Raw genomic sequence first — 6,000 nt, 5'->3', positions numbered from 1 at the left:
TTACACTACACCAGGATGCTTCCACATAAGTTTCAGCTTTTCTGGCACAGTGGTTCTTGAGAAGAAGATTTTCAAAGATTTTTCCTATCTATTTCTATTTAAAACTTTGATTCCCTATTGTGGCCCCACCCTTCCCCCAGGGGTTATTATTTGAACAATTTAAAATCTACATTATACCAGGATGCTTCCACATAAGTTTCAGCGATACGCCCGTCAAAAAATTACAATTTTCTTGAACAGTTTAGGTGCAAGAAAATCACATCAACCTTGATTCTAAGATTTCGATGATTTTTCCATTCCTTAAAATATTTATCATCCCCTGTGATGTAGGCATCAATTATAATAAATATTACATCACTGATAGATTTCTGTGCTGGTTGTGTTAGACCTTGTCAAATGCCCATCATCATTAACAACTTAATCTATACCAAATTAATTTTGAAAAGAAAAGGCTGGCCATCAAATGACATATATGTTATAAACTGACCAGCAGTTCTTCTGTCTAATCCCCAAAGGGCTGCTTAATCAGAGCGAATGAGACAGCTAGCCTTCCTACATTAAACTAATAAATTAATCTTTAACTGGATTCTTGTCTACTCATTACTACCAAGAGACGAATGGGTCTGCACTATCTACTATAATTTTTTTTTAAAAACATATAAAATACTCAAAGATTTTTTTGGGGGGTTGAGATTTAATGTCCGACAGGTTTTAATATGTAAATCATATGGACATGCTGATTCAACCCCACCCCATAAAATTAGTTTTTAAATTAATAATATTACATAATATCAGATTAGTCTATTATGCAATATCAAATTAATTTTAATAACTTTTCATCAAATTTATTTCAAAACTTAAGCTAGTCAACAAGAGCTATTTTTAATCAAACAGGCTTACCCATTTGCCCAATTCTCAAGGGATATAGATAACACCAATGCTCTGTCAGTTAGCTCCTCGCACTCAAAACCCATTAATTTCTCTCTAATTTGACATGCAATTTTCTGTTATCAAAATTCTTCTTGACCAGTGCTTGATAATTACACTCATGGGAGACATGGGATTTCTCTAACATACATTATATTTGTTTTAGATTGCTGTCAAGTATATGCTTAAAAAAATCAGTATTTTCTTGATTAAACACTTTTTTAAAATAAGAACAGTGCAATACTCTTACATTATTTGGGATGTGTAAATGAATAGTAAAAAGACACATTTTTTTAAAAATTCACTTAAATTAAAGGTCACAGTGACCTTGAAATAGGTCGCGACACACCTTCTACCTAAGATGCATAAACTGGCCAAGTTTGATGATTGTAGGTCTTATGGTTTTCTAGTTACCCCTGCGAAATGATATTCATGATTTTAAGAACCTTTATGAGTTGTTCATAATTGTTCATGAATGGTTCTTAAAGGACTCTTAACAGGTTCATAAAAGTTGTTCATGAATAAAATTCATGAAAACATTCATAATTCATAGTTCATGAACAAATGATGAACAAATATGAATATTGTTAATTTTCAGTTTAGAGAAAAAAACTTAATAGTTCAAGGTAATGAATGTTCATGAATTTTCATGAAGACTAAAAATGTAAAAATAATTGTCACAAACGATCGCCAGAAAACACTCATTACTCCCATAATACAACTTTTGCATGCAGATGCAATTGTTGAACAAACCCCTGATTTAATTAATGACATGCTTTTGTTTTGATTTTGAAAGTATTGGATCAGAGACAAGTAGGAGAACATAAGAGGTTAAAATCACTATTTTCTACTCTCCGAATCGGTAACTTAGATTCTTCAGGATAATAAAACTCTGTTATGTACTGTCTAGAAGGGAGATTGTAATTAAATTATTAAGTTACAAAAAAATGGAGGCAATCGCTGAATCTGTGAGATATTTGTCAAGATGTTACTGTCTATTTGTAAGAGTTCAGTTATGTCTTTTTTAATGAAAATTTTGTCAAACTGTGTTATGAGTAAGGATCCAACCAAATTACGTTACATTTAATAATTAAAGATTGAAAAATTCATCCTGTTCACCTATAACATCTTGAACATGGCGGGCAAGGGAAACAGGCTAAACTCCCGCTCGGAATGCTTTAAAATATGGCAGTGCCTATGATGCAGAATAAAATTTGCAAAAAAAAAAAAAAAAAATTAAGTGGTAAGTTTTCACATTTATGAGCATTTTCAGAAAATCTTTGTTCTTGTAGGGAAAAGAAAAGCAGTTCACAGATAATGTTGATGAGTTGAGATCAGAAGATTAAAAAAACTCTGGCTGCCAAAAGAAAAAAAAATCCAGGATCTTGAAGAAAAACAAAAGAAAGGAATGAAATAATGAATCGTAATCGATCAAAGTATCCAAGTGATGAAATTTTTTTTATTTGACCACCTCTTCTCAAAATCCTTGAAAGCCCTTTTAGCTGATGCCCTAATTGCTGAACACACTTTTCTGCCAGACAGTGAGACTTGGATTAATAAAGTGCCACGCCACAGCATGATACGCCCGTCAAAAAATTACAATTACAATGTATCTTTAACAGTTAAAAGTGCAGGAAAATCATGTCAACCTTGATTTTAAGATTTCAATGATTTTTACACACCTTAAAAAAATTTGTTTATCCACCTAATTATAACAAATATTGCATCATTCATAGATTTCTATACCTTGCCAAATACCTATCATAATAAACAATATCAAATTACACAACTTAATCAATACCTAATTAATTTTGGAAATAAAAGGCTGGCCATCAAATATAAACTGACCAACAGTTCCTCTGTCTAATTCCCATAAGACCATGCTCTGAAGAAATGAAAGAGACATGCAGCTAGCCTTCCTACATTGAACACATTAATTAATCTTTAACTGGATGCTTGTCTACTCATTACTCCCAAAAGATTATTGGATCTGCACTATCTACCATAAAACATTTTTAAAACATACAAAACATCAATGATTTTTTTTTTAGATTTAATGTCAGACAATTAATTGTTAATATGCAATTCATATGGACATGCAGATTCCACCCCTACCCCCATAAAATTAATTTTTAAGTTCATAATATTATGTAATATCAAAATAGTTTAATATGCAATATCAAATTAGTTTTAATTCTTCTCATCAAATTCATTTTAAAACTTCGGCTAGCCAACTGCAATTCATGTCAAAGCTATTTTTAATCCAACAGGCTTACCCATTTGGCCCTATACTCAAGGGATATAGATAGCACGGATGCTCTTACAGCTACTCCTCACACTAAACTCATTAATTTCTCTCTCTAATTTGACATGCAATTTTCTGTTATCAAAATTTTTCTTGACCAGTGCCTGATAATTAGACTCATGGGAGTGGTGGAATTTCTCTAACATACATTATATTTGTTATAGATTGCTGTCAAGTATATGCTAAAAACAATAAGTATTTTCTTGATTTGGTTAACATTTTTCTAATATGTAAATTGAAGGTCACATGACCTTGAAATAGGTCGCGACACACCTTCTACCTAAGATGCATAAACTGGCCAAGTTTGATGATCCTAAGTCTAATAGTTTTCTAGTTATGGACCGGACAGGATTTTTCCATATTTGGCTATAACTTTTTAATTATAGGTCAGAGCGACCTACTTTTTGTGCGCGACACACCTTCTACCCAAGATGTATCAGCTGACAAAGTTTGATAATTCTAGGCCTTATAGTATTAAAGTTATGAGCCGGACACAAGAAAAGCTAACAGACGGACGGACGGACAGACAGACGGACATGAAGCCTATAACATAATACGTCCCGTCTTAAGACGGGCGTATAAAAACCATTCCATTTTAAGCATACACTTTGAAATACGCTGAATAAGGAACCCACATCCCTCTTGACCAAGTAAGGTTAAGGATTCTGCAAAGAGTCGCGTTTGAATTAAAATTTTTCATAATTTTACTAGGAATGAACTACATAATTTATTTATTATCGATATCACTTATCAGAGTTGTTTACTTGAACAAAGATTTTGTTACCATGATTGGAAAACAAAAATTCTGTGAAATCTTTCAAGATGCTATTAAAATATTTTCTTTTACATTTTTTTCATTTTGCATAATTTATTACATTTTTGTTTACAAAAAGCAAGAACATTCATGAATAGTTCATGAACATTCCTAAATAACTTTTACAAATTATTCATGAATAGTTCATGAAAATGCATTGAACCTATTAAGGAGGAATGCCACACCAACTTTTTATTTTATAGATCTCTGAGTCAACCTTTTTAAACAATGGTTTCAGCATTGAGAGGCCGATATTAGCTCTTATTTATTTTATATGATTTTTTTTCTATTTTTTCAAAGAAAATGGAAAAAAATTAATTACATCCAAATTAGATGCTTTCTTGTAAAATTTTTGCTGTAAATGAATGCATCACATGAATACCTAATACAATATATAAAGAAAGTCTGGTTAGACTTTTTAATTTTTTTTATAAAAAATTATTTATGAAAATAAAACACATAATTTATGAATATTTTTTAAACTTGTGGTTAAAATCTTCTTAAAACCAGCCACAACTGGGGAGAACATGCTCATTATTCATATTTATAAAAGAAATTGAAACAAAATAGCCAAATTTTAGAGAAATTTATTTTTTTAAATTTTGGCCAATCCCGATCAAAATTAAACCCCCGACCATAATTGTACAATAATTGGAAATGAATAACATTTTTCTAAGAACACTAGTCTGATTAGGTGTTATAAGGGTTAAAACATTATAGATCCTGACAATAAATAGATTTCTTCATTGTAATATAGCGCCATTAACGAAATCAGAAACAAAAACCGAGTGAGTAGCCTTATTTTGAAACAATACATGATGAGGCAATAAATTAGCATTTTATTCATTTTGTGTTAATTTTGATAGGGATCAGTTTAATTTTGATCGGGTTAGGTCCAAATATTAAAAAAATTAATTTCTCTAAAACTTCTCAATTTCGTTTCAATTTCTTTTAAAAATATGATTGACAAACATGTTGTCCTTAGTTGTGACTAGTTTTATGGTGTTTTTAACCATAGGTTTAAAAAATATTCACAAATAATGTGTTTTATTTTCATAAATAATTTTTTATAAAAAAAATTAAAAAGTCTAACCAGACTTTCTTTACATATTTTATTAGGTATTTATGTGATGCATTCGTTTACAGCAAAATTTTTACAAGAAAGCATCTAATTTGGATGTAAATAATTTTTTTCATTTTCTTTGAAAAAATACAAAAAAATTCATATAAAATAATTAAGAGCTAATATCGGCCTTTCAATACTGAAACCATTGTTTAAAAAGGATGACTCAAAGATCTATAAAATAAAAAAATGGTGTGGCATTCTACCTTAATATCATTCATGAAGTTTTCTTGAAAGTTCAAGAATATAATTCATGAAGTTTTCTTGAAAGTTCAAGAATTATTCTTGATCATTTTGCAGGCAATTAAAAAATCCAAGTTTGTTCATGAACAACAAATAATTCTTGAATATTCTTGAACTTGGTTTTCATGAATAAAATCCATGAAATCATGAGTGTCCAATTTTAACTTCATGGGATCTTCATGAACAATTCATGAGCTGATTCAAGAATATAATTCATGAACTTTTCTTCAAAGTTCAAGAATTATTCTTGATCATTTCGCAGGGGTATGAGCCGGAAAGGATTTTTCCATATTTGGCTATAACTTCTTAACTAAAGGTCAGAGCGACCTACTTTTTGTGCGCAACATACCTTCTACCCAAGATGCATCAGATGACAAAGTTTGATAATTCTAGGCCTAGTAGTATTAAAGTTATGAGCCGGAAACGAAAAAGCTAACAGATAGACGGACAGATGGACAGACACGAAGCCTATAACATAATACGTCCCGTCTTAAGACAGGCGTACAAAAACCCAAATTTTTAGCATATAGGTCACAGTCAAGGTCACAAGGTCATTGATATTGGTGTCATTTGTAAGAACTTGATTAG

The sequence above is a fragment of the Saccostrea cucullata genome, unplaced genomic scaffold, assembly GCF_032062105.1.
Source record: "Saccostrea cucullata isolate Sc308-1 unplaced genomic scaffold, CSIRO_AGI_Scuc_v1 ctg5997, whole genome shotgun sequence".
In the NCBI taxonomy this organism is placed as follows: domain Eukaryota; kingdom Metazoa; phylum Mollusca; class Bivalvia; order Ostreida; family Ostreidae; genus Saccostrea; species Saccostrea cuccullata.
The sequence above is the reverse complement of the archived record's forward strand: the minus strand, read 5'-3'. Positions refer to the sequence as shown.